This window comes from Balaenoptera borealis, assembly GCF_965194805.1.
Source record: "Balaenoptera borealis genome assembly, chromosome: 4".
NCBI lineage: Eukaryota > Metazoa > Chordata > Mammalia > Artiodactyla > Balaenopteridae > Balaenoptera > Balaenoptera borealis.
The window spans coordinates 1,302,050-1,327,255 of record NC_138861.1 but is presented as its reverse complement, the minus strand read 5'-3'; the positions used below and the strand labels follow the sequence as shown (position 1 = coordinate 1,327,255).

Sequence of the window (25,206 nt, the reverse complement as noted above, 5' to 3'; positions counted from 1 at the left end):
CTGGAGCACCAAGACCCTGTCAACCACAGGGCTCAGAAGAAAAGGAGGAAAAAAGAAAGAAAAAAATAAATAAAACATAATATAAAAATTTTAAAAATTATTAAAATAATAAAAAATAATAATTAAAAAAAAAGAGAGCAAACAAACCAATAAAGAAATCACCAATGATAACAAGCACTAAAAACTAAACTAAGATAAACATAAAAATCAGAATCAAATCAGCCACAGACAGCAAACCCCAAATCTACAGTTGCTCCCAAAATTCACTGCCTCAATTTTGGGATGATTTGTTGTCTATTCAGGTATTCCACAGATGCAAGATATGTCAAGTTGATTGCGGGGATTTAATCCGCTGCTCCTGAGGCTGCACGGAGAAATTTCCCTTTCTCTTCTTTGTTTGGGGAGGGAGGGGTTCGGTAATCATAATTGGAATGCGGGGCGAGCCTGTGGCAGCAGAGGCCAGCGTGACGTTGCAACAGCCTGAGGCGCGCTGTGGTTCTCCGGGGGAAGTTGTCCGTGGATCACGGGACCCTGGCACTGGTGGGCTGCACCGGCTCCCAGGAGGGGCGGTGTGGAGAGTGACCTGTGCTCGCACACAGGCTTCTTGGTGGCTGCAGCAGCCTTAGCGTCTCATGCCCGTCTCTGGGGTCCGTGCTGATGGCCGCAGCTCGTGCCCGTCTCTCTAGCTTGTTTAGATTGTGCTCTGAATCCCCTCTCCTCACGCACCCCGAAACAATGGTCTCTTGCCTCTTAGGCTGGTCCAGATTTTTTCCCGGACTCCCTTCTGGCTAGTTGTGGTGCACTAGCCCCCTTCAGGCTGTGTTCATGCGGCCAACCCCAGTCCCCTCCCTGGGATCTGACCTCTGAAGCCCGAGCCTCAGCTCCCAGCCCCGACCGCCCCGGCGGGTGATCAGAGAAGCCTCTCGGGCTGGTGAGTGCTGGTCGGCACCAATCCTCCATGCGGGAATCTCTCTGCTTTGCCCTCTGCACCCCTGTGGCTGTGCTCTCCTCTGTGGCTGTGAAGCTTCCCCCCGTCACCTCCCGTCTCCTCCAGTGAAGGGGCTTCTTAGTGTGTGGAAACTTTTCCTCCTTCACAGCTCCCTCCCAGAGGTGCAGGTCCCGTCCCTATTCTTTTGTCTCTGTGTTTTCTTTTTTCTTTTGCCCTACCCAGGTATGTGGGGAGTTTCTTACCTTTTGGGAAGTCTGAGGTCTCTGCCAGCGTTCAGTAGGTGTTCTGTAGAAGTTGTTCCACATGTAGATGTATTTCTGATGTATTTGTGGAGAGGAAGGTGATCTCCACATCTTACTCCTCCACCATCTTGAAGGTCCTCTCCTCCTTTATTTATTTATTTATTTATTTATTTATTTTTTGCTGCATTGGGTCTTTGTTGCTGTGCAGGGGCATCTTATTGCAGTGGCTTCTCTTGTTGCAGCATGGGCTCTAGGCACATAGGCTTCAGTAGTTGTGGCACGTGGGCTCAGTAGTTGTGGCTTGCAGCCTCTAGAGTGCAGGCTCAGTAGTTGTGGCACATGGGCTTAGTTGCTCCACCTCATGTGGGATCTTCCTGCACCAGGGATCAAACCCTTGTCCCCTGCATTTCAGACAGATTCTTAACCACAGCTTCACCAGGGAAGTCCCATTTCCTCCCTTTTTTAAAGGATGAATAATATTTCATTTTATATCTATATATCTATATATATGACACATTTTTTTAATCCATTCATCATCAATAGACATTTTGGATGCTGCACCTCTTGGCTATTGTGAATAATGCTGAAATAAACATAGGAGTACAGATATCTCTTCAAGATAGTAATTTCAATTATTTTGATAAATACCCAGAATTGGGATTGATGAATCCCATAAAACTACCATTTGTTGAAGAAACTACCTTTTCCCCACCATGTAGCCTTAACACACTTGTGGAAGACCCATCCACGATGTATGTGAGGGTTTATTCCTCAGCTCTCTATTGTGTTTCATTGGTCTATATGCCTGGCTTTAGGCCAGCACAATACTGTTTTGATTACTGTAGCTTTGCAATATGTTTGAAATCAGGGAGTGTGAGGCCTCCAACTTTGCTTTTCTTTCTCAAGATTGGTTCAGCTATTCAAGAGTTATTTGATATTCCATATGAATTTAGGATGCTTTTTCTATTTCTTCAGAAAATTCTATCAGAATTTCTTCAAAAAATTCCATTGGAATTGCACTGGAATTGCATGATATTGTATCTGTAGATTGCTGTGGGTAATGTGGGCATTTTCACAATATTAAATCTTTCAATCTATGGATACAAGATGCCTTTCCATTTATTTGTGCCTAATTTCTTTCAGCAATGTTTTGTATTTTTCAGTGTACAAGTTTTTTGCCTTCTTGATTAAGATTATTCTTAAGTATTTTATCCTTTTTTATGTTATTGTTAAGGGGATTGTTTTCTCAATTTCCTTTTTAGGTTGTTCATTGTTAGTGTATAAAAATGCAGTTAATTTTTGTGTGTTGATTTTTGTATCCTGCAACTTTGCTGTATCTGTTTATGAGGTCTAAGTTTTTTATGTGTGAAATCTTTAGGGTTCTCTACATATAAAATCATATCTTCTGTGAATAGAGATAACTTTGCTTCTTACTTCTTCCTTTCCAATCTGGATGCCTTCTATTTTTTTTTTTTTTTCTTACCTATTTGGTAAGACTAGTACTTCACTACAAGTTTAAAACTTTTAAGAGTATATGATATTGTTCTTTTGTTACATAATGCTGATACTTCTCTCATCTGTTAGTGGGTGTGAGCTTTGAGCTACTTTTCCATTTGGAGGGATTCACGGCCAGTAATCAATGATAAACTAACCTGGTCTCTTTGGGACTAATGATAATAATATTATTAATTTCCTGTTCTTATTTTGCAGATTACAACTCCTTGTATAATTTCACTTTACTCAGTGACATAACTTTTCAAAATTGAGGTATTATTGTTGTCTGTGTTTCTATAATGGACAGAAAATAACTGCCCCAAAGCAATTAATGAGACTTCTGCTCTTGTTAAAAATAGACAACAGAGAAAGACAAATACTGTATGATTTCACTTATATGTGGAATCTAAAAAAACCAAAATAAATGAACAAACAAAACAAAATAAACTCAGATACAGAGAACAGATTGGTGGTCACCAAAGGAGAAGGGGGTGGGGTGTGAGAAATGGGTGAATGGGTTCAATTATATGTATGGTGATAGATGATAACTAGACTTATTTTGGTGATCACTTTATAGTGTATACAAATATTAAATTATTATGTTGTACATCTGAAATTAATACAATGTTATATACCAACTTTCCCTCAATAAAAAAAAAAAAAAAGAAGAAATAGGAGCTTCATGCAGGCTTTCAGGACAGGAAAAAAGAGACAATAAAATGTAAAATATAAACCTTATCTTCTATGAGAATAAAAACAACAATCTATGAGATTCACTGTACTTGATCCCTGAGAAATATCTGTAAGCAATCCAGTTTTGAAAAGGTCTTTTTATGAGTCATATTTCAGTTTAACTATAAGTGCAAAGTCCTTGGCTCTCCCACTCTGTCTTGTATTCAATATGCATCTATCATAAAGTGATTAATCTCAGGACGACTTTGTGGAATGCTGGAGTGACCTTATTAAGTGGTCCAACAAAGAGAAATATAGTTTTTGTTACTGGAAAATTTCCATCTTTTCAACATAGTTCATCAGATCTGACTTGACATACAATGAAATTTCTTGTCAGTTTGGTTGTTTTTTCTTCCACTAGACCTGTATTCATTTAAGAAGATTGGGAAATGCCTGATTTGTGCATAACAACGTACAAGCTAAATCAAATTGTTTTTTATTAAATGTATTGACATGTCTCATCTTCAACCAATATTGCAGTTCCTCCTGCTATTGACTTATTCATTCAAACAAAATCAATTGAAGGCTTCTCGGTTGGAGAACATTGGGCTGAGGACCTGGGTAAAAAACGAAACAAATGTGAATGCAAAGACCTCATAACCAAGTCAGGTCTCAGACGCATCAACCCTTGAGTAAAAAACATTGTCAAAACATGTATGATAAGAGGCCCAATGTCTTCATTCTCTCTCTCTGCCTTTCAGTTGACACACTCTCCTTCAGCTCTGCGAAATGTTCTTTACTATCATTCATCTTTAGACTCATTCGAACTGCTCAGTGGAATCTCCGTTAGGCAGATTGTGTTCCTCTTTCCAGAGTCAGGGAGGAAGGAGGCTGCCCCCACAGCATCGTGCTGTTACACATCACAGCGAGATTAGTTTTATTATGCGATACTCTTACTACTAGTCTAAACTTCTTAAGGTGGGCTATAACCTTTCCTTGTGCGACCTCCACAAGCCTGCCCATGGACGGTGATTAAAGAAGGTCAAGTGCATACGTGAAACACAAAGTTTGAGAGCATAAGAGAATGACAGAGTGAAAAGTTTATTTTGCTGCTATTGGGGGCAATGGAAAAAACTCAGAAAAGCTTCCTGGAAGTGAGGCCATTTGAGCCAGATCTTTTAGAGAAGTAGAAAGGAAAGGGCATGCCTGGGGAAAAGAACACTTGGATCAGTTACACAGATTCCAAATTGAAAAGTTACAGAAACCTCTCTGTGCATTTCTGAGAACCATGTTCTCTTATTTTTCACTCCTCTCTAAAATCTCCTCTGTACTTTTTGAATGTATTTACCTACTGCACTTTCTATATTTGCTGAATAATTTGACTCAAAATGTTTATTTTCTTTTCTCTCCCATTCACTGGATCATTTGCAGTGAAAGGGAATTTGTAATAGGTTTGACAAAATAATTTGCTGTCATTTAAAATGACTTGGGAAATGGTTCATAGTTAGAAATAGATATTAGGAGAATTTCATAGTGGAACTCTTGGGGTAACAAAGAGCAGACCTGCCTCCTTATTGGATCTAACCCTGAGCTCTAAGCCTTGGGCTCTGTTGCCTGTGCTTAGTCCTGCTGGCTCTGCACCTTGTGAAACAATGTTGCCCAGAGCCTGAGACACACAGCATAGCCCATTCTCAAGGCTCTGCCTCCCAGGCTTGACCTTGTGGATGAAAAATTGTCACTGGCCACATGCCTCTACAAGGATGAGGTCACTGGCTACTGCAGTCTTTGACCTTAAACACCCCCTGAAAGGAGTTCAGGGTGGAGATCAGGGTTGAGGTACCTGTGCTCTGGGAAAACTTGCAGAACAGGCTTTCAGACAGTTGGATATTTTCAGGAGAAGACTTTATGGGCTCCATTTCTTACACCTTCTTATATGTAGAAAAGCACTAAAATTACTAATGAAGACATCTGCTCTTCGTGACTAGCACCCAACTTCTGCCAGTATGTATGGTTGGTTGCACGTACCCCCTTCACTAGAATCACATATACACTGACCTTCCCCACCTCCCTCTTTGGAGCAGCTCCTCTGAGAGGCTGTGTCTCAGGCTATAGTCCTCATTTTGCCCCAAATAAAACTTAGCTCGCCACTCTCACGTTGTGTATTTTTTTCAGTTGACAACCTTTAAAGGTATAGCACTTTCCATTCATATAGAGTTAAAAAGTTGCAGAACAGAGAAGAATAGATGTCTTGTTGGAAGTTTACAGGAACATTGTGACCTGACCTACATGGACAGCCGCAAGAACAAAGGATTCCAGGGACTTCCCTAGTGGTCCAGCGGCTAGGGCTTCGCGCTTCCACTGCAGGGGGCAGAGGTTCAATTGCTGGCCAGGGAGCTAAGATCCTGCATGCCACATGGTGTGGCCAGAAAAAAAAAGAACAAAGGATTCCAACACCAAGAAGTTTACAATGACCAACCACACCCTCTCCCCTTTTAGAATAAGAGTAGGCTAATTCTAACCCAGGCAACACGTTTCTTTGGGACACAAGTCCACCATCTTCCCAGTCTGCTGGCTTTCTGAATAAAGTCCCTATCCTTTGCCCCAGCACCTCGTCTTTGGATCTACTGGTCTGTTGTGTGGTAAGCAGTATGAGCTTGGACTCGGTAACACTGGCACCCTCGGGTATTGAGCCTGAATGCTGGTAACCTCTCTGTTTCCCTTCAAATTGGGCATAGACTTTTAACTTGCTACTTCAAAAAAAGACTACTTTGGCTAGATTGAACAGCATTTTCATAGCTGATGTATGCATGGCATTCTTCAGAATTACCACTGAGAGCTAGAACTGCAATACTTTCCCTCCCTTTTATGTAACTGGTGTAGTTTCAGAGTAATATGGTCTTATAATAGAGCTATTAGCGGGACTTTATTCAGAAATGATCAACAGTGGAAGGAATTTTGATGTGCTCAGTGAAGTCACGTGGCAATGGGTCTCCACAGAACCTTTTACTTCACATGGTACCCAGGCTACAGCGATCTAGAATTCTGCATGGTGGATTTTTGAACAGAAACATGATCATGAATTGGACTGCAGGGGTGGAACATATGCTTAATGGGTGGGAGAAAAGAAGGAGTCAAGAGGACAACTAAATTAGAAAAATATTGAAGTAAACGTCAGGAAAGTTTTGGTTCCTCCGTGTCAACAGGAAGGGCTCCTACTGACCCGATGAGACTTGAATGTTTCTATTCTCTTTGTATTTCTCCTTCTTTTATTTTACTAAAGTGTTACTTTCAATTTATTCATATCTTATGAGGCATTTAGTGAGCACAGCAAGTAAATGCTACCTACAAACTCAGTGTAATACTTCATTTAATGTATTACTGTTGTATTTAATATCAAACAGGATGAGAAAAGGGAAAATATTGGCATCCAAAACTTTCACATACATTAGAAAAATATGCTAATGTTAAGGTAAATTGGCATGTAGCTTTTTACATGGATTAATTCCCTCCTGAGTTAACTATACTGTTTGTCATATAGGAATTGCCTGAAGGTTGCATTTAATAGCCTGTTTTTCTTATAATTTCACTGAGGAGTACTTTTCCTTTGGGACAGTGTTTTAGCAGGATTGCCTAAGGATGGTGTAAGGTAATCAACATGAAAAGAACTTTATAAATTATAAGGTGTTATATAAATTACAAGAGATAAATATTTTAAGAAAACGATTAAACAACTTTGTTTGGCTTTGGTTTTTAGTCTCACCAAAAAACTCATCTAAGAAGAAATATGTTATAAAATAATATCTACTTGGAGTTTTGATTGGAATTGTGCGTATGTACACCTTATTTTGAGGAGAATTGATTATCTTTGCAAAATTGATTTGTCATAAGAATAAGATTTATTATTTCAATTATTCATATCTCCTTTTATATTTTGCAATAAAATTCAAGATAGTGTTTGTTATGCACTGAATTGTGTTCCATCAAAATTCATATGTTGGCACCTCAACCCCCAATGTGACTATATTTAGAGATCTGGCATTTAAGGGGTAATTAAAGTTAAATAAGGTCCTAAGTGTGGGGTCTTAATTTGGCAGAACTGGTGTTCTTATAAGAAGAGGAATCTCTCTCAAGGAAAGGCCATGTGAGGACACAGTGAGCCAATAATGGCCATCTACGGGCCAGGAAACAGGCCCTCACCAGAACCTGAGTCAGCCGGAACCTTGATCTTGAACTTCTAGCCTCCAGAATTCTGAGAAAATAAACTTCTGTTGTGTAAGCCATGCGATCTATGTTATTTTATTAGGGCAGCTTGAGAAGACCAATACAGTGTTTTTAAATTGGTTGTACATTTCCTGCAAAATTCCACTTTATTTCTGAACACCACGATAAGGCAAATAATGATAAATTTGAAGCATTTTCTTAATATTTACTCTCCTTGTTTAAATTTCTTAGCTATTATCATGTAAACAACTTACTGAGCAATGCTGAAGTTTATCGGTGATGCTTCTTGCCATAGGAATGTAAGTATTATTTCATCAGTGAGCCTGATATTGGCCATGAGGATTTGAGGTGGGTTTTATTATGTTGGTGCTGTACCAAAACACCAGAAGGTTGGTGGCTTACACAACAGAAATGTATTCTCTTATAGTTTTGGAGGCTGGAAGTCCAAAATCAAGGTGCCTGTGGGGTCAGCTTCTGTCTAGACTCTGTGTGCAGTCCTTTCTTGCCTCTTGCTAGCTTCTGGTGGTGGCAGGAGGTCCCCAGGCTTCCCTGGCTTGTCTCTGCATCACTCCAATCTTTGCCTCTGTCACCACATGGCATTCTCACTGGGTGTTTCTGCCTTTGCACGGTGTTTCCCGCTTCCTATGAGGTCACCAGTCATGTTAAGTTAGGGCTCACCCTAAGAACCTCACCTTAGCTTGCTTACATCTGCAAGGATCCTACTTCCAAATAAGACCAATTCACAGGTACTGGGGGTTAGGGCTTCAACGTGTCTTTCTGGGGATACAATTCAATCTGTAACAAAACCTTAGAGCATCAGAGTGTCACATCCCAAAATAATTACTGGCTCACTTGAATCTTAGCATATTAGAGCTTGAACAGAACTTATGAATTGTCTATCCCAACCTCTTCAAGTTACAGAAGAAATTCTGTGCCAGAGGGGGCATAGCTGGTTGGATGTAGCACAGTGAATTAATGACAGAGTGGGATTCACTCTCATGTTTATGTTTATTTAATCAGTTAATTCCTACCTTGCAACACAGATATTATGAGATTATTACACTTAGTAGTTTACTTAGGAGAAGGTGAATGCATACTACTAATAATTTAGAAATATTTTCATAAAAAGCAGTATTGAGTACATATTTGAAGTGCTAAGTCTTTTACATGTATTTTTCTCAATTCTGAAAATAACCTGGTAAGATATTTTTGCTCTCATTTCAAAGACAAGGAAACTAAATGTCAAAATAAATATTTAAGTGACTTGCTTGAGGTTACATAGCTATTAAATGACTAAATTGAGATCACAAGCCCCATCTGCCTGTTACCGAAACTCATACTATTTTTAGGACAACATGAGGTCACTTAATAAAATAAGAACTTTAACAGTGTTTGGGCACTTAACACTGTAAGCTTTAACTAAAGGTAATGAATTTATAAATTTATAATGAACAGTTTCTTTTCTCAGCAATGTTGCTATTGGATACTAGGGAAATTTCTTAAACATTCTCTGAGTAATTTCTTACTGCTTCAATAAACTTAGGGGGCTGAAAGACACAATTTCTGAGACATTTTTACTTGCATAATACTAAAAATGTATTACATCTATTATAACTCTCAAGGCTATTTACTTATCCAGAATAATTTATTTCCTGACTATATTAAGTAAGGAAGTACTTTATTTTTCTTTTAAGTAAATTACTGAAAATTATTTAAAAATATTATCACACTCGAGAATCCCTTTAATGATAGTAGTCAAAATATATTTCCATGCACACACACACACAGGCACACATACCTGCAAAAAGAAATAAGAAAAAGAAATCCTTACTTTATCAGTTAAATCACATTACTAATTTTTATCCTAATATTTAAAAAGCTGAAGTTACCCACTGAGAGGTTTATGAAAGATTTTCTTTACTTCTTTAATTGAATAATTAATCTAAATACCATTAATCTAAATATGTAGCCACGTGTAAAGGGCTTTATTAGATCCAATAGAATCCTTAGGTTGGTTTACATTATTAGTTCATTGAGCAAAGAAACTGTTTTAATTGTCTTTGACTTACTAAAAGCTAACAGTGGTCTGGGACAAAAGTATGTACTTGATGAATATTTGTTGAATGAATTAACACATTAATGAGAAGAATAAATCTATAAAGTGACACGCCATACATGCACGAAAATTAAAAGACAAGACAAAGTAATACAAAACACTAATATTTTATTTCCTCTCATTCATTCTTGGAAGTGGAGATACAAGAGTCAACAAGACAAATCAGATCCTCGATCTCTCAAAGCTAATTTTTAGAGTCAAGCAATGAAAAACAAACACACAAAGAAGCTATTAGTCACAGAGAAATGCCGTGAAGAAAATAAGCCAGAGGAAAATGATAGAAAATTACACTTACTGGGAATGGGAAACACAGTGTTTGATAGGAAGAGCCTAAGGGTGTGTTAAAAAGTGAGAGTTGAGTTGGAACTTGAATGAAGGGAAGGCCCCAGCCACGCAAACATCTAGACAGAGAGTCATCCGTGCAGGGGACCCGAGGTGGGAACAAAGTCCTCATGAGGCCAGCTTGGGCTAGAACAAGGGGGCTGAAGAAGAACCACATAGGATGGAATCACGTGGATACATCCTAAGTGCAGTGGGAAGGCAGTTCAATATGATGTTAACTATTTGTTGGAAGTGATTAGAGTGGAAGTAGCAGAGCGTCCTGTTCTGATTAAACTCTAAGAAGTTCTTGTTGGCTGCTACTGGAAAAATGGATTGTTGAGAGACAGTTGTGGAACAAGGGTGGTTACTGCTACTGCCCAATCAGGGGTGACAGTGCAAATTAAACTGGGGTTTGCAACAGATGTGAAGAACAATGAAGAGATTCACATTACATTTGAGAGATGAAGTTGTCAAGATCTGCTGCTGGATTGGATACTGGGAAAGTGAGGGAAAAAGAGGCATCAGATGATTCCTGTCAGGGGTCTTATTGCCAAGGACTGAGATAGGTGACACAGCAGGAGAGGAGGATCAGTCATTGGAGCTGAGTGGAAGCATGAGTATGGGTTTTGATGCGCTGCACTTGAGATGTATGTCCATTATCCAAATACAGATGTCAAATAACCATAATCATAACCGTAACAGTTCTTATCTTTTTAAAACTTTTTACTGAAGTATCGTTGATTTATAATGTGTGAGTTTCAGTTATACAGCAAAGTGGTTCAGTTATATGTATATAATATATATAAATATTCTTTTTCAGATTCTTTTCCTTTATGGATTGTTACAAGATACTGAGTATAATTCCCTGTGCTATACAGTAGGTCCTTGTTGGTTATCTATTTTATATATAGTAGTGTGTATATGTCAATCCCAATCTCCTAATTTATCCCTCCCCCAAACCTTCCCCTTTGGTAACCATAAGTTTGTCTTCTATGTCTTTTTCTGTGAGTCTTTCTTGTGAGTCTTTTTCTGTTTTGTAAATCAGTTCATTTGTATCATTTTTTTAGATTTCACATATAAGAGATATCATATGATATCTGTCTTTCTCGTTCTGACTTAATTCACTTAGTATGATCATCTTTAGATCCACCCATGTTGCTGCAAATGACATTATTTCATTCTTTGTTATGGCTGAGTAATATTCCATTGTATATATGTACCATATATCCTTTATCCGTTCCTCTGTCAATGGACACTTAGGTTGCTTCCATGTCTTTGCTATTGTGCTGCTATGAACATTGGGGTGCATGTATCTTTTCAAATTTTGTTTTTCTCTGGATATATGCCCAGGAGTGGGATTGCTGGCTCATATGGTAGCTCTATTTTTAGTTTTTTAAGGAACCTCCGTACTGTTCTCCATAGTGGCTGCACCAATTAACATTCCTACCAACAGTGTAGGAGGTTTCCCTTTTCTCCACACCCTCTCTGCATTTATTAATAATTATCCTTATTGGGCACTCTCTACAAGCCAGATACTGTTTTTGATCCTTTATCTGTGTGAATTGGTTCTCACAATAATCCGTGGGTATATTGTTCATACCCCTGTGACACACAGGAGGGAGCAGGCACGGAGCTGAACAACTTGCCTGGGTTCACCCTGTTAGCATATGTTGGAGCAGGATGGGCACACAGTTAGTCAGTTCCCTAGGCCTCCTTTCTATACCACTAAGCTCTTCCCTTCTATTTAAAAAAAAAAAAAGCACAGAAAGTAAAGAATCATGTAATTATGGAACTAAGAGAAGAGATAGGAAATGAATTTGGAGTTGTTAAAATGTAGACAGAAAGAAATAAAAGGAATCCAAATTGGAAAAGAAGAAGTAAAGCTGTCACTGTTTGCAGATGACATGATACTATACATAGAGAATCCTAAAGATGCTACCAGAAAACTACTAGAGCTAATCAACGAATTTGGTAAAGTAGCAGGATACGAAATTAATGCACAGAAATCTCTTGCATTCCTATACACTAATGATGAAAAATCTGAAAGAGAAATTAAGAAAACACTTCCATTTACCATTGTAACAAAAAAGAATAAGATACCTAGGAATAAACCTACCTAAGGAGACAAAAGACCTGTATGCAGAAAACTACAAGACACTGATAAAAGAAATTAAAGATGATATAAACAGATGGAGAGATATACCATGTTCTTGGATTGGAAGAATCAATGTTGTGAAAATGACTATACTACCCAAAGCAATCTACAGATTCAATGCAGTCCCTATCAAACTACCAATGGCATTTTTCACAGAACTAAAACAAAAAATTTCACAATTTGTATGGAAACACAAAAGACTCCGAATAGCCAAAGCAATCTTGACAAAGAAAAAACAGAGCTGGGGGAATCAGGCTCCCTGACTTCAGACTATACTACAAAGCTACAGTAATCAAGATAATATGGTTCTAGCACAAAACCAGAAATATAGGTCAATGGAACAGGATAGAAAGCCCAGAGATAAACCCATGCACATATGGTCACCTTATCTTTGGTAAAGGAGGCAAGAATATACAATGGAGAAAAGACAGCCTCTTCAATATGTGGTGCTGGGAAAACTGGACAGCTACGTGTAAAGAAAGAAAGTAGAACACTCCCTAACACCATACACAAAAATAAACTCAAGATGGATTGAAGGCCTAAATGTAAGGCCAGACACTATAAAACTCTTAGAGGAAAACATAGGCAGAATACTCTATGACATAAATGACAGCAAGATACTTTTGATCCACCTCCTAGAGAAATGGAAATAAAAACAAAAATAAATAAATGAGACCTAATGGAACTTAAAAGCTTTTCCACAGCAAAGGAAACCATAAACACAGCGAAAAGACAACACTCAGAATCGGAGGAAATATTTGCAAATGAAGCAACTAACGAAGGATTAATCTCCAAAATTTACAAGCAGCTCATGCAGCTCAATATCAAAAAAACAAACAACCCAATAAAAAAAATGGGCAGAAGACCTAAATAGACATTTCTCCAAAGAAGATAATACAGATTGCCAACTAATACATGAAAGAATGCTCAACATCACTAATCATTAGAGAAATGCAAATCAAAACTACAATGAGGTATCACCTCACACCAGTCAGAATGGGCATCATCTCAAAAAATATACAAATAATACATACTGGAGAGGGTGTGGAGAAAAGGGAACCCTCCTGCACTGTTGGTGGGAATGTAATTTGATACAGCCACTATAGAGAACAGTATGGAGGTGCCTTAAAAAACTAAAAACAGAACTACCATATGACCCAACAATCCCACTTCTTGGCATATACCCTGAGAAAACCATAATTCAAAAAGAGTCATGTACCACAGTGTTCATTGCAGCTCTATTTACAATAGCCAGGACATGGAAGCAACCTAAGTGTCCATAGACAGATGAATGGATAAAGAACATGTGGCACATTTATACAATGGAATATTACTTGGCCGTAAAAGGAAACAAAATTGAGTTATTTGTAGTGAAGTGGATGGACTTAGAGTCTGTCATACAGAGTGAAGTAAGTCAGAAAGAGAAAAACAAATACTGTATGCTAACACATATGTATGGAATCTAAAAACAAAAAAAAAATTCTGAAGAACCTAGGGGCAGGACAGGAATAAAGACGCAGACTACAGAATGGACTTGAGGACAAGGGGAGGGGGAAGGGTAAGCTGGGATGAAGTGAGAGAGTGGCATGGACATATATACACTACCAAATGTAAAATAGATAGCTAGTGGGAAGCAGCCGCATAGCACAGGGAGATCAGCTCGGTGCTTTGTGACCACCTAGAGGGGTGGGATAGGGAGGGTGGGATGGTGACGCATGAGGGAGGGGATATGGGGATATATGTATACGTATAGCTGATTCACTTTGTTATAAAGCAGAAACTAACACACCATTGTAAAACAGTTATACTCCAATAAAGATGTTAAAAAAATACAATAAATACAAAAAATGCAAAGGGAATAAAACATGATTTGACAACATGAACCTCATTATCTGAAACCAGTCTCCCCAAGTTTTTGCTCTCTTCCAATCTTCCTTCATTTTTCAAAAAGTATGTCATCTGTGTATATGGTTTAATAACTTTTTAAATTCAACAATGTACCATGTGCTTTTCCCCATACCAATAAATATTTTCTAAAAGAAGAATCAGAATGTATTTAGAGTGTGTGGGCACAGAGGAAGGGACAGAATGTGTGAGCATAGGAGCTGCAGAATTTTACTCTGCGTGGACATGAGAGAGAAGATGGTGGGTGACCTGGCGTGAAGGGGTAGTTGATGTCATAAATATTCCTTATGAGGCAGTAAAGGGGATGCCAGTCTTTAGACCTTTCTGAGTATCAGTCTGAGGAATTTGAAATGGATTCTTCTGGCAAAGGCATTTGTAGATCGCGGTATGTGATGTGTTGGGAAGATTTACAGGCATTGGAAGCTGTGCACCATCAGGGGCTCAGAGCCTGAGCTGTAAGGCAACTGCTAGAATTACAGGTGGCAGTTGCTTCAGGAAACCATTTGAGGGAAGAATTGTCAAAATTTAGGTAAAGGAATGGTAGTTTAGAAGTTAAGGTTTAGATCAGAAACAAAGCTATTTAGGAAAGAGTAGTTTACTGAGAAAGAACATCTAGGAGGGAGTCCAAGTGTTAGCAGCACGAGGTTACCAAATAAAAAATACAACACACACAATAAAAGACACACACACACCCACACACGCTTACCAAGATTACTGAGCTTACAGTTCCATTCTAGATGGGAAAATGGCACGTTCTCAGATGATTATCTCAGATAGCAAAGGCTTTACATATTTTTGGACATCAGTACTATAAAAATCAGAGATAAAGTTATTTGCTGTTAGGGAGTCAATGTCTTAACATGAAATATTTAAGATTTCATCTCTTTTAGAGACCAAAGATGGAGAGACCTTGCTTTTTGTTCTTTTGCTTGTTCATCTCACATCAATATGTGCATTCAGATTGTCGGTTGTGATAAGCATGATTACCCAAACTGGAAGCATAGCTTTTTTATACCTGAGTAATATTCCATAGTATATATATACCACATCTTCTTTATCCATTCCTCTGTTGATGGGCATTTAGATTATTTCCATGTCTTGGCTATTGTACATAGTGCTGCTATGAACATAGGGTGCATGTATCTTGTTTTTTCTTTGTTCCTGATCTTTTAAAAAATTTATTTTATTGAAATACAGTTGATTTACAATGTTGTATAACTTTCTGCTGTACAAAATCTTTTATTGAGTGAAAAAGATTGCATACTAGTATATTTACTAAGATGACAGTTATATAAAAGTATACATACCCATTCAGAATAATACTATCTACTTCCTACAAGTTCTCTTTATTACTACTTTCTCCTCCTCCTCCTCTTTTTCTTCAATTCTCTCTATAGTGCCAGCTCGTTGAGGTCTCTCTTCTGCAATCCTGTTCCGCATTTCTAGCGGCTTAATAGACATATTAACCTAATGTTTCATAGGCATCTTAGGTGAACTATAAAAGCTGAATTTATTGTCCTCCCGTATTTCCTTCTCCACCTTCTATCTCCCTGTTCTTGGTGATTGTACTACGTTCTGTGTAGCCAAACGGTTGTCTCTCATTCCTCAGCCTCCAAATCTAATCATTGACTATCTGTGTCCCTAAATCACTAGCCTTCATGTTTGTGCATCTCCTTTCGTGTTCTTATTACCACCTGTCTTATTGCAGGCTCTTGACCTTTCATCTAGACTATTGCAATATCTCTGAGCTATGATTTTTGCTTCTATTCCAGTGGTTTACACATTTATTGGCACAAGAACTGCTGGTGGAAAGGCATCAAGGCATAGAAGCCTTTTTCATTTTTATTGTTGAAAAACTAAAGTTTGGGAAGACAGCTATCTTTCTCAAAGTCACAGAGTTAATTAAAATTTTTCCATTTTCCAAACTGGAAATCTTTCCCGTAATAGACCATAGAAGTCCTGTGAATTTAACTCTGTTTAATTTTCTCTTCTCTGTGGCACTGAAGTTAGGATTATGGCTGTAAATGTTAAACTGTTGTTGCTTGGCAGTTGTTGAAGAGTTAAATGATTTGCAGGGTGAGATTTCCAGGAACCTTAAACATCTATATGCATCTTCTCACTTAATGTGCAAGTTACTGTCACATTGTGTTTCTGGTATAAAAATCTTTTAACATTACATTAGAACAAGAATAATTTTCTAATATTTTAGCTAATCCATAAAGGGCTTTATGATGAGGAATATGCCGTGTGTTTATTGAAAGAAACCTTATTGGTGTGGAAAATGAAAGATTTTAAGACATATTGCTTTTAGGATTATGGTAATATGATGATGTTAAGGAACAAGAAAACTTTTTCCAGTAGGTATAATTAAGCTAATAAAAGAGATTTATTTCCTAAACAAGACCGGTCCAAAACAATGTCATTCTTGCTTATGATTCTTATTTAAAAAACAAAAAAACTTCTTTACAAATGTTTTCAGGGATTATTAACTACAAATAAGGAAATCAATCTGATTACTTATTAATAGGACATTCTCCTTTACTGTACTATATATTCTGATTTTTTTCCTACTTACACCTGCTAGATTTGCTCACATTTTTCTACCATATCATCCATTTCTTGCAGCTTAATGATACCTGAGAATGTCTGGAAATAAACTTTTTTTGGTAGTCGGATCAGGTGGCCAAGGAAGAGTTCATGGACCAGCTTTAAGTCCCTGTAGAGACTGCCTGGTATTGCTAGAATTGTGAATGCATAATGTGCAGCTCCTCAATTGTTAAACTATCAATTTAACTTAAATTAAGTTAATTTAAGTTATTAAATTAACTAATATTAAACTATTAAACTTAAAAATGTGTATTGGTCAAGGTTCTCCAGAGAAACAGAACCAATATAAGAGATAGATAGGTAGATAGATAGATATAGAGATCAATCAAGTGTGTGCTCTCTCTGTCTCTCTCTCTGTCTCTGTCTCTCTCTCGAGTTGTTTTAAGGAATTGGGTCACGTGACGTGGAGGCTGGCAATCCAAGATCTGTATGGTGGCCCAACAGGCTGGACATTTAGATAATGTTATAGTCATGAGAATACCTTCTTCTTCAGGAAAACTCAGTGAATACTTTTTTATTGTCGTCCTTCTCTCCTTACCCCTCTCTCTTTCTTTCTTTCCCTTCCTTCTTTCTTTACTTCCTTCCTCCTTCTGCTTTTTTTAAAATAAATGTTTCATTCATTCATTAACAAATGAATTTGGCACCTTTACTCCACACTATGTTTCCTATCTTCTACTGTGTGCACAAATAAAATGATGTGACTGATATATAATTATTATAAAAGAAGAAAAAAACAGAAAGCTTTATATTACATATATAGGAACTCAAAAAAATCGTGATGACATGTTTTCTCAGACTTTTAAATTGTCTTCTCTTCAGACTGAAACATTCTCATTTTTGGTATCTATATAGCTATTGTGAGGTAATTTGCATTGGCAAAGGAGATTTGTGAAAAATTTTTATGTAGTTCCCAAATATTTGGATTACCAGTATTATCAGGCCATTTAACCAAAAAATGACCTGTGGCCTAAAAGTATATGTCAACTATTCTGAAAGCTTTATAAGTTACCCAAGAAAAATGTGGACATTTTATTTATTGACATCTGGCCACATTTTCTATTGACTTCCTGATTCTCCATTGTAAAATCATAGAGCATATCTGTAAGAGAACTTTTATCTCTTAACCAAATCTAGAATTTTATGCCTGGCAAGCTCATTATGTCTTAACTCCCAAATTCAATGGTGGTAGGTCAGCATCACTTGCTTGTCACTAACATATAGTAACTTGGAGATTCGTCCGTCTTATGCTGACGAGTACAGAATGAAATAAAATTCTGATACTGTTGGGACACATGTAACAAACCTTGTGTCTCTAAGGCAACATTTGATTCTACATGTTAAAATTTGATATTTTTTGGCACAAATCAAAAGTCTCAGGCTGAATAAAAGACTACAACCACGAGTGCACTTTGTTGCCAAAAGAAGACAGAAGTTAAAATTATATTTCTCCTTGTTTTTTGAAGTATAAACACAAATGTGGTAAACGTTTTTGAAAATAATTTGTAATAATTGAATCATTTCAACCTAAAGAAATCCATCTTTATATGGATACGCCTTCTATTCACAGCTTCTAAATAGCCTCTCTATAGAAAAAAAACATTGTTCTACATGGAATTTACTCTTTCCTGACTATATAAAGGTGGAAAATAGAGTTTAAGGAATAAAAAAGATAAAGGGCCAGCAAATTTACACACACAGACACACACACACACCCTACAATTATGCACTACTATTTGAAACAAATCTTCTGTACCAAGGATGTAGCTATATAAAGCTGCGTCACTAAGTAAAAAACAAACAAAAAACCAAATAAACAAAAATTATTTTTTTGCGTCACATTTGCCCTATTCAAATATGATAAAAAATGCTTGTGAAAATTTCTGTACCCTGTTAAGGTACAAAGAAAGTAACTAATCATTTGGTTGGACCTGGGTTCAGAGATTTCAATTCAAACAGAAGATTAGAAAACTGAGTTCTTTGGAGGCAGGGGGCACTGAAAAGCTGCATGTGAACACAAGACAAACGCAGTCGTACGTGAAATTAAACAGAGTGTTATCTCCTCTTCTAATATCTCTGTTGTCATCTCTATATTGGAGAATTATAGACCCCACTTGACAGTGGGGACTGTACGCTCAGGACACGCGTGGTCTGTAATGGGGGTGTTGGTGTAAGTGGGGGCCCCAGCAGGGGTGTAAGCTATCGTGGACACTATGCGGTGACAGCAAAAAGCAAAATAAACTTTAGTTTCTTTTCTATTGTTCCGAAATTCCCAACAGCTAATACAGTCTCTTTATAGCCTGCACCGAGGCCAATGGTTCCCTCAGCGTCACTCCTGATATGACATTGCCTAACTATTCTCATTATTGTTATTAACACCGTTATTGATGCCATGATGAGAACCAGACGCCATGGGGTATTTGAAAAGGAGGATGGGCAGCTGTAACTGTCTGGGTTTTTCATGGCATTAACAAGGGTCACGGTTAAGGGGTGGGAATGAAGCTGGGAGATCGTAAGATGGGTTTTCCCTCAAAAAAAGGAAGGAGGTTAGAGTGACAAGAAGCTTCTGGGGCTGAGTTTAAAGAGCTTTGAGTGGGGTTGGTTGGAGAGAGAGAGCGAGGGTTTTTTTAAGAAGTTAGGTTGTAGACATAATTTGAAAAGACACACACACCCCAGTGTTCATAGCAACACTATTCACAACAGCCAGGACGTGGAAGCAACCTAAGTGTCCATCGACAGACGAATGGACAAAGATGATGTGGTGCATCTATACAATGGGATATTACTCACCCATAAAAAGAAATGAAGTAATGCCATTTGCAGCAACGTGGATGGACCTAGAGATGATCATACTAAGTGAAGTAAGTCAGACAGAGAGAGACAAATATCATAGGATATTACGTATATGTGTAATCTAAAATATGATACAAATGAACTTATTTACAAAAAGAAACAGACTCACAGACATAGAAAACAAACTTACGGTTACCAAAGGGGAAAGGGGTGGGAGAGGGATACATTAGGAGTTTGGGATTAACATATACACACTACTAAATATAAAATAGATAACTCAACAAGGACCTCTTGTATAGCACAGGGAACTATACTCAGTATTCTGTAATAACCTATAAGGGAAAAGAATCTGAAAAAGAATAGATGTATGTATATGTAAAACTGAGCCACTTTGCTGTACACCTGAAACTAACACAACACTGTAAATATACTCCAATATAAAATAAAAATAATCAATCAATCAGTCAATCAATCACTTACTGCCTGCCAAAAAATAAAAATAAAAAAGTTGCCTTGTGTTTTATGGAATCTCTCTGTGGCCTCATTAGAGAAGCTTTAGTAAGACTGAAATTACTTTTCACCTTATTTTAGTTGCAATATTTTTAAAAATGTAACTATGGTGCTGAGACTGGTTTCCAGGCAAGAATAAGCTAACCCAGTTTATATGGTTTACAAACTATGTGTGTACATAATATTATGCATTTTTATAATAATTAATTTTAATGTTGTCAAATATTGTGATTCAATTAGCAGCATGCATTAGTTTCTTATTGCTGCTATAACAAGCTACCACAAATTAAGTGGCTTAGGTAACACGTTTATTGTCTAATAGTCTTATAGGTTAGAAGTCTGAAATGTGTCTTATTAAATCAAGATAAAATCACGGGCTGGCAGGCTGCATTTTTTCTAGAGGCTGTAGGGTGAATCCGTTCCCTGTCTTTTCCGGATTCTAGAGGCCGCCTGCTTTCCTAGCCTTGTGGCTACTTCCTGTCTTCAAGAGCGCCCTTCCAACCCGCTCTCATCCTCCCATTTCCTCCCTCTGACCCACTGACGAAGGGGCCTTTTCCTCTGTTTGGTGGCATGGCCCGTGTTTCCTCTGGAGTGTGGTTTCTTTCACTGCAGTGGGTGATCACATTGAGACCACCCAGACAATCGAGAATCACCTTCCCATCTCAAGACCCTTAATCTAATCACATCTGCAAAATCTTCCGTGGACATCTTTGTGCAGGGGAGAGGCCTTCTCTTGCCCACCACGTGCATGATGCCCGTAATGGTGTCCTGGTTTATTTGCTAAGGTCTATTCTTTTGAGATGCCACTTTCCTACTCCCGAACTCTTTATCATATTTTATTTTTCAGTGACCTCGTGTGTATGAAGTATGCACCTTTGGGCTCAAAATCAGCCATTTGACCTAGGAAAGATTTCTCCCATTATTGTTTTGCTCTATCATCTGTTCCCTCTACTTTTCAAAACTGCCTTGAACAGTGATTTGTTTTTGATTGGGTTGGTCGTATCTGCCACCCATGTTTCGTATAGAATCTCACTGTTTATGTAAGTTTCCCTTAGGTCCTTGGAGAAACTCTGGAGCTTGTCTGTGGGCTGGGTATTCTCCACATGCCTCCTCAGAGCCCGCCCTCAACCTTTGTCCATCCGTACCCTGCCTGGGGAGGCTGACCTGTCGGAAACACATCCATGAGTCCCTAACTGTCTGGCTTCAGGAGGAAGTGTGAGGGAAGGGACAGTGTGCGATCAGGTGATTTATTGCGCTGGTCCCACTTCCTGTGTCCCTGAGTCTACGTGCAAGCCCTCCCCTCCTGGGTGGTGGACATGCCCCTGGCCTTCCTCGTCCCGTCACGATTAGTAGGGCTGTGGAAGTTTCTGGGCCTCAGGTCAATGCTCCATCCTTTGGGGCCCCCTATAGCCGCACTTTTGAATGATCCTTTGGAAAATATACCCTTCTCCAACTATTTCAAGAGTGCAATCTGTATCCTGTTGGAACCTCTCCAGATTTTCTAATTTGTTAACACCAGTTTCTGTAAAAACACCCAGTTTGCTGCTCAGGGCTTCCATGGCCGATTTTATTCATCAATCTTTTAGTTCATTTTTACAGTCTTAGTTCCATTCCCCAGAGTAATGGAAATAAAAACTAAAATAAACAAATGGGACCTAATTAAACTCAAAAGCTTTTGCCCAGCAGAGGAAACCGTAAACAAAATGAAAAGACAACCCACAGAATGGGAGAAAATATTTGCAAATGCTGCGACTGATGAAGGGTAGTCTCCAAAATTTACAAACAGCTTATGCGGCTCAATACCATAAAAACAAACAACCCAATCCAAAAAGAAATGGGCAGAAGACCTAAATAGACATTTCTCCAAAGAAGACATGCAGATGGCCAAGAAAGAGGCACATGGAAAGATGATCAACATCACTAATATTAGAGAAATGCAAATTAAAACTACAATGAAGTATCAACTCACACCAGTCAGAATGGCCATCATCAAAAAGTCTATAAATAATAAATGCTGGAGAGGGTGTGGAGAAAAGGGAACCCTCCTGCACTGTTGGTGGGAAAGTAAATTGATACAGCCACTATGGAGAACAGTAGGGAGGTTCCTTAAGATCTTCTCTTTCTTTTTTTCTTTTGGCCATAGATGTTGTTCTGTTGCAAAGGAAACTATTCTTTCAACACAAGGGATCCTTTCACCTCTCTCATGATTTTTCTAGTATTTTCTTGTGCTCACAGGGAGAAGTGTGTGCTTTCCTGATAGTGCATGTTGACATTAATTCTGCCTGAAATTCCAAATCTGTCATGTCACGATGAGGGCTTTATTGAAGAAGTTTAGATTCAGCCATAAATTCTCCTGAGTGTTTAATAGTTTCAGGAGAGTTCCTGGTTAGGAAGGTGGAAGCAGCCACATTTGTGCTCAGCAATTTCTCATCTTTGCAAAAAGGAATAATTAAAAACATTTCATATGGTATGCAAAAGAGAGTCACGAGGGCCTCCTCACTTTTTACCATTTTTACAACAATGGTTTGAGAGTAACTATTTCCCCTGCGTCTTCTCACTTGGTACAGATTCTGTGGTAGAAACAGTTTCCAGAAATATTGCATAGATGTGCCATCCCCTCTAAGTGTTTCATGGACCATACAGGCCTCCGGTCCCCTTCTTGGCCTTAGGATTCTTTTGACCTCAGTTGGAGACTCTGTTAATTTCAGTATTTTTCTTGGATTGTTTTTATTATTAATGCCCATTGTTACATGTTTACAAAATGTGACATCATTAACCTGCCTTGAAATTTACTCAAGTATGTGTTACATGGACCAAAGAAGTATCCTGTATGATGCTATCAGAAAACTTAAATCTTGTCTCACACTACCTGTTCAAACTTCTTCTAATTTTCTTTCTCCTTGGATAAATTATAGGTGAACTCCCATGAGTTTTCTGGTCACTTTCAGAAAATATTTTCCAGGGTCTTTGGTCCTCCCCCAAATCTCAGTTCAGGAATTAAAGTGTCTGGTCCCATGTAGCAGTCAAAACTTCCAAATTCCTGTGAAAGTAAAAGGTTTCCCCCACTATCCATGGGGTATCAGACACATATGTAAGACGACCATTATCCTTTACTCATCCTAAAGCACAGTGACCCTTGTTGAAGCCCCTTCGTCTTGTGTGTTAATGCTGGACACCAAGGTTGTATCATGAAGGCTATCATTTGGGCATCTCTAAATAGTCTCAAAAATTCACTATGTCTTAGAGTCAAACTCTTTAAAAGATTTCTTCTTCTTTGGAGATAAAAGCTCTTGAACAAACTGGACAATGGAATCATTTTTAATAAATATTGATGCTAATGTTCCCTTGAATGTATTAGAAAAAAAGTGGATTAACATTATTAATCCAGGGACATTTATTATTTCCCAGGTGAGCCCTGAGCTCATCTCCTTACACTTTTCCACCTTCATCCCTCTCTCCTGACTCTTCTTTAATGTTTCATCTTGAATTTCTTTTTTCCTGCCCGTATTCAGTTCGATTCTCTCTCTGCTCCAGGCTTTCACTCCGTCACTGAAGACTGTTTTCAATAGAATAGAGGAAATGGGGTAAAAGCACCTCACTTTTAAGTGGGTATAATTCTACTTTAAACCTCCCTTCTGTTTGTAGCACTCCTATGAATCCTGTCCTCTGGGGTTCATATGCTTACTAAAACAATTAGACCTTGGAAACAGTCCAGAAGGAAGCGTTTGTCTAAAGAGGATTTGGGGACCTCACATAAAACGTTCACAGCCACAGGAAGCTCCCCTCAGCTACACAGCTGCTTCTTGCCTTATAAAGTGTGATTCTATTTACTTTACTCAGGACTTCAAGATTGTTTTTAATTTGATTTGCCTATTGAGAGCAATGCAACATTTAATCAGCCTCTGTTTCCTGATCTTCTTTTCTCTCTAACTCCTAAAGCTTCCCAGATATATGCATGGCAGGCGCTCACATCCTGTTACAGACATCAATATATTTCACCTTGCAGGTTGCTCTTTAAGACTGTTCCTTCATCCAGGACTGCAGGGTTCTCTACTGTGACGTAACCTTGGCTACTGTAAATTTCTGTTAGTTCCAATTATGCTTCTTTTTAGACAAAGTGCAAGCACCTTGTCTTCAACTTTCAAGGAGGCTGTCATCTAACACCAGAGGAAGCTGGTGACTTTATGTGAAACACATGTGGAGCACCCAACAGTCACCAAGGAAAGAATGGAGTGCAAAGCAATCAAAACAGGGAGGGAAATGCATACCAGCGTCTGAAGGAAAACAAAATAAAATGAAATGGTGAGGAGAAAATAATGTGGTTTCAAGTCCAAAAGATAACTTCTCAAAGCTTAAACAAATGATTCCTAAAAAATAATTCCACTTCCCCTAAGTGTAAAAGCCTCTGAACGCTGAAGCTGAGAGATTTGGAAGGAGAGTGTGGACCACAGGGAAAAAGCTTGTGCAGCTGAGAACATTTATAAGGCACCAGAATCTTAATCCCTCCTTCCCAGAGCAATAACTCCAGAGAGATTATTTGTGCAAAGGCAACTCTGGGGACAAATTACAGTTTTTGGAGATAACATCATAGAAGCATAATCTGTTGGAACTGAAAGAATATAGAGCTCAATCAGTCCAAATCCCTAATTTTACAAAAGGGAAAACTGAGATATTCATTATTAAAAGTGTATCTGTCTTCAAAATATCTCTTAATTCTACTTTCTTTGTTCTTAATCGTTACTACTTGTTCCTGGCACAAAGTTTCAATATATATTCTTTCTGTTCTAGAGTGTTTTACCTATGCTTACATAGACAGGGTTCTACAAAGAACAAAAATTATTTTTCTGCAAACTTACCTCCCTCCCAAACTGCTCAATGTGAAATGTTCCCAGATTGAGGAAAATTTGAAAATTTAGAAAAAAGATCTAATTATTCATTTGAATAAAGCTATTAATCTGTTTTCTCAGACTATTTTATTATGAAATAATTTTAAAACTTCTAGGTTTTTTTTTGTTTCAAAGAAACATTATACACCTATAAAATGTGGAAAAGACAAAAACTTTATAAAGGGAAGTAAAAGAAAACCATTCAGCATCCAACAATACATTTCGATGCAGTTTCTCCCACTTATTCTTACATTTATTGGAATAATTTTCAATATATAGGTTTGTAACCTACTCTGTCATCTAAACATTACCTTAGGACATCTTTTCTATGCCTTTTA

General features: G+C 38.0%; 1 long non-coding RNA gene across 1 annotated transcript in view; it reads right to left on the bottom strand.

Moving 5' to 3' along the window:
• Positions 1-1,026: 1,026 nt before the first annotated feature.
• Positions 1,027-25,206, bottom strand: part of LOC309628367 — a 58,642-nt gene continuing 34,462 nt past the window's right edge. Inside the window, exon 3 of the long non-coding RNA XR_014244457.1 lies at positions 1,027-3,974. This is a non-coding gene — a long non-coding RNA (uncharacterized lncRNA). The remainder of the gene's footprint in view (positions 3,975-25,206) is intronic.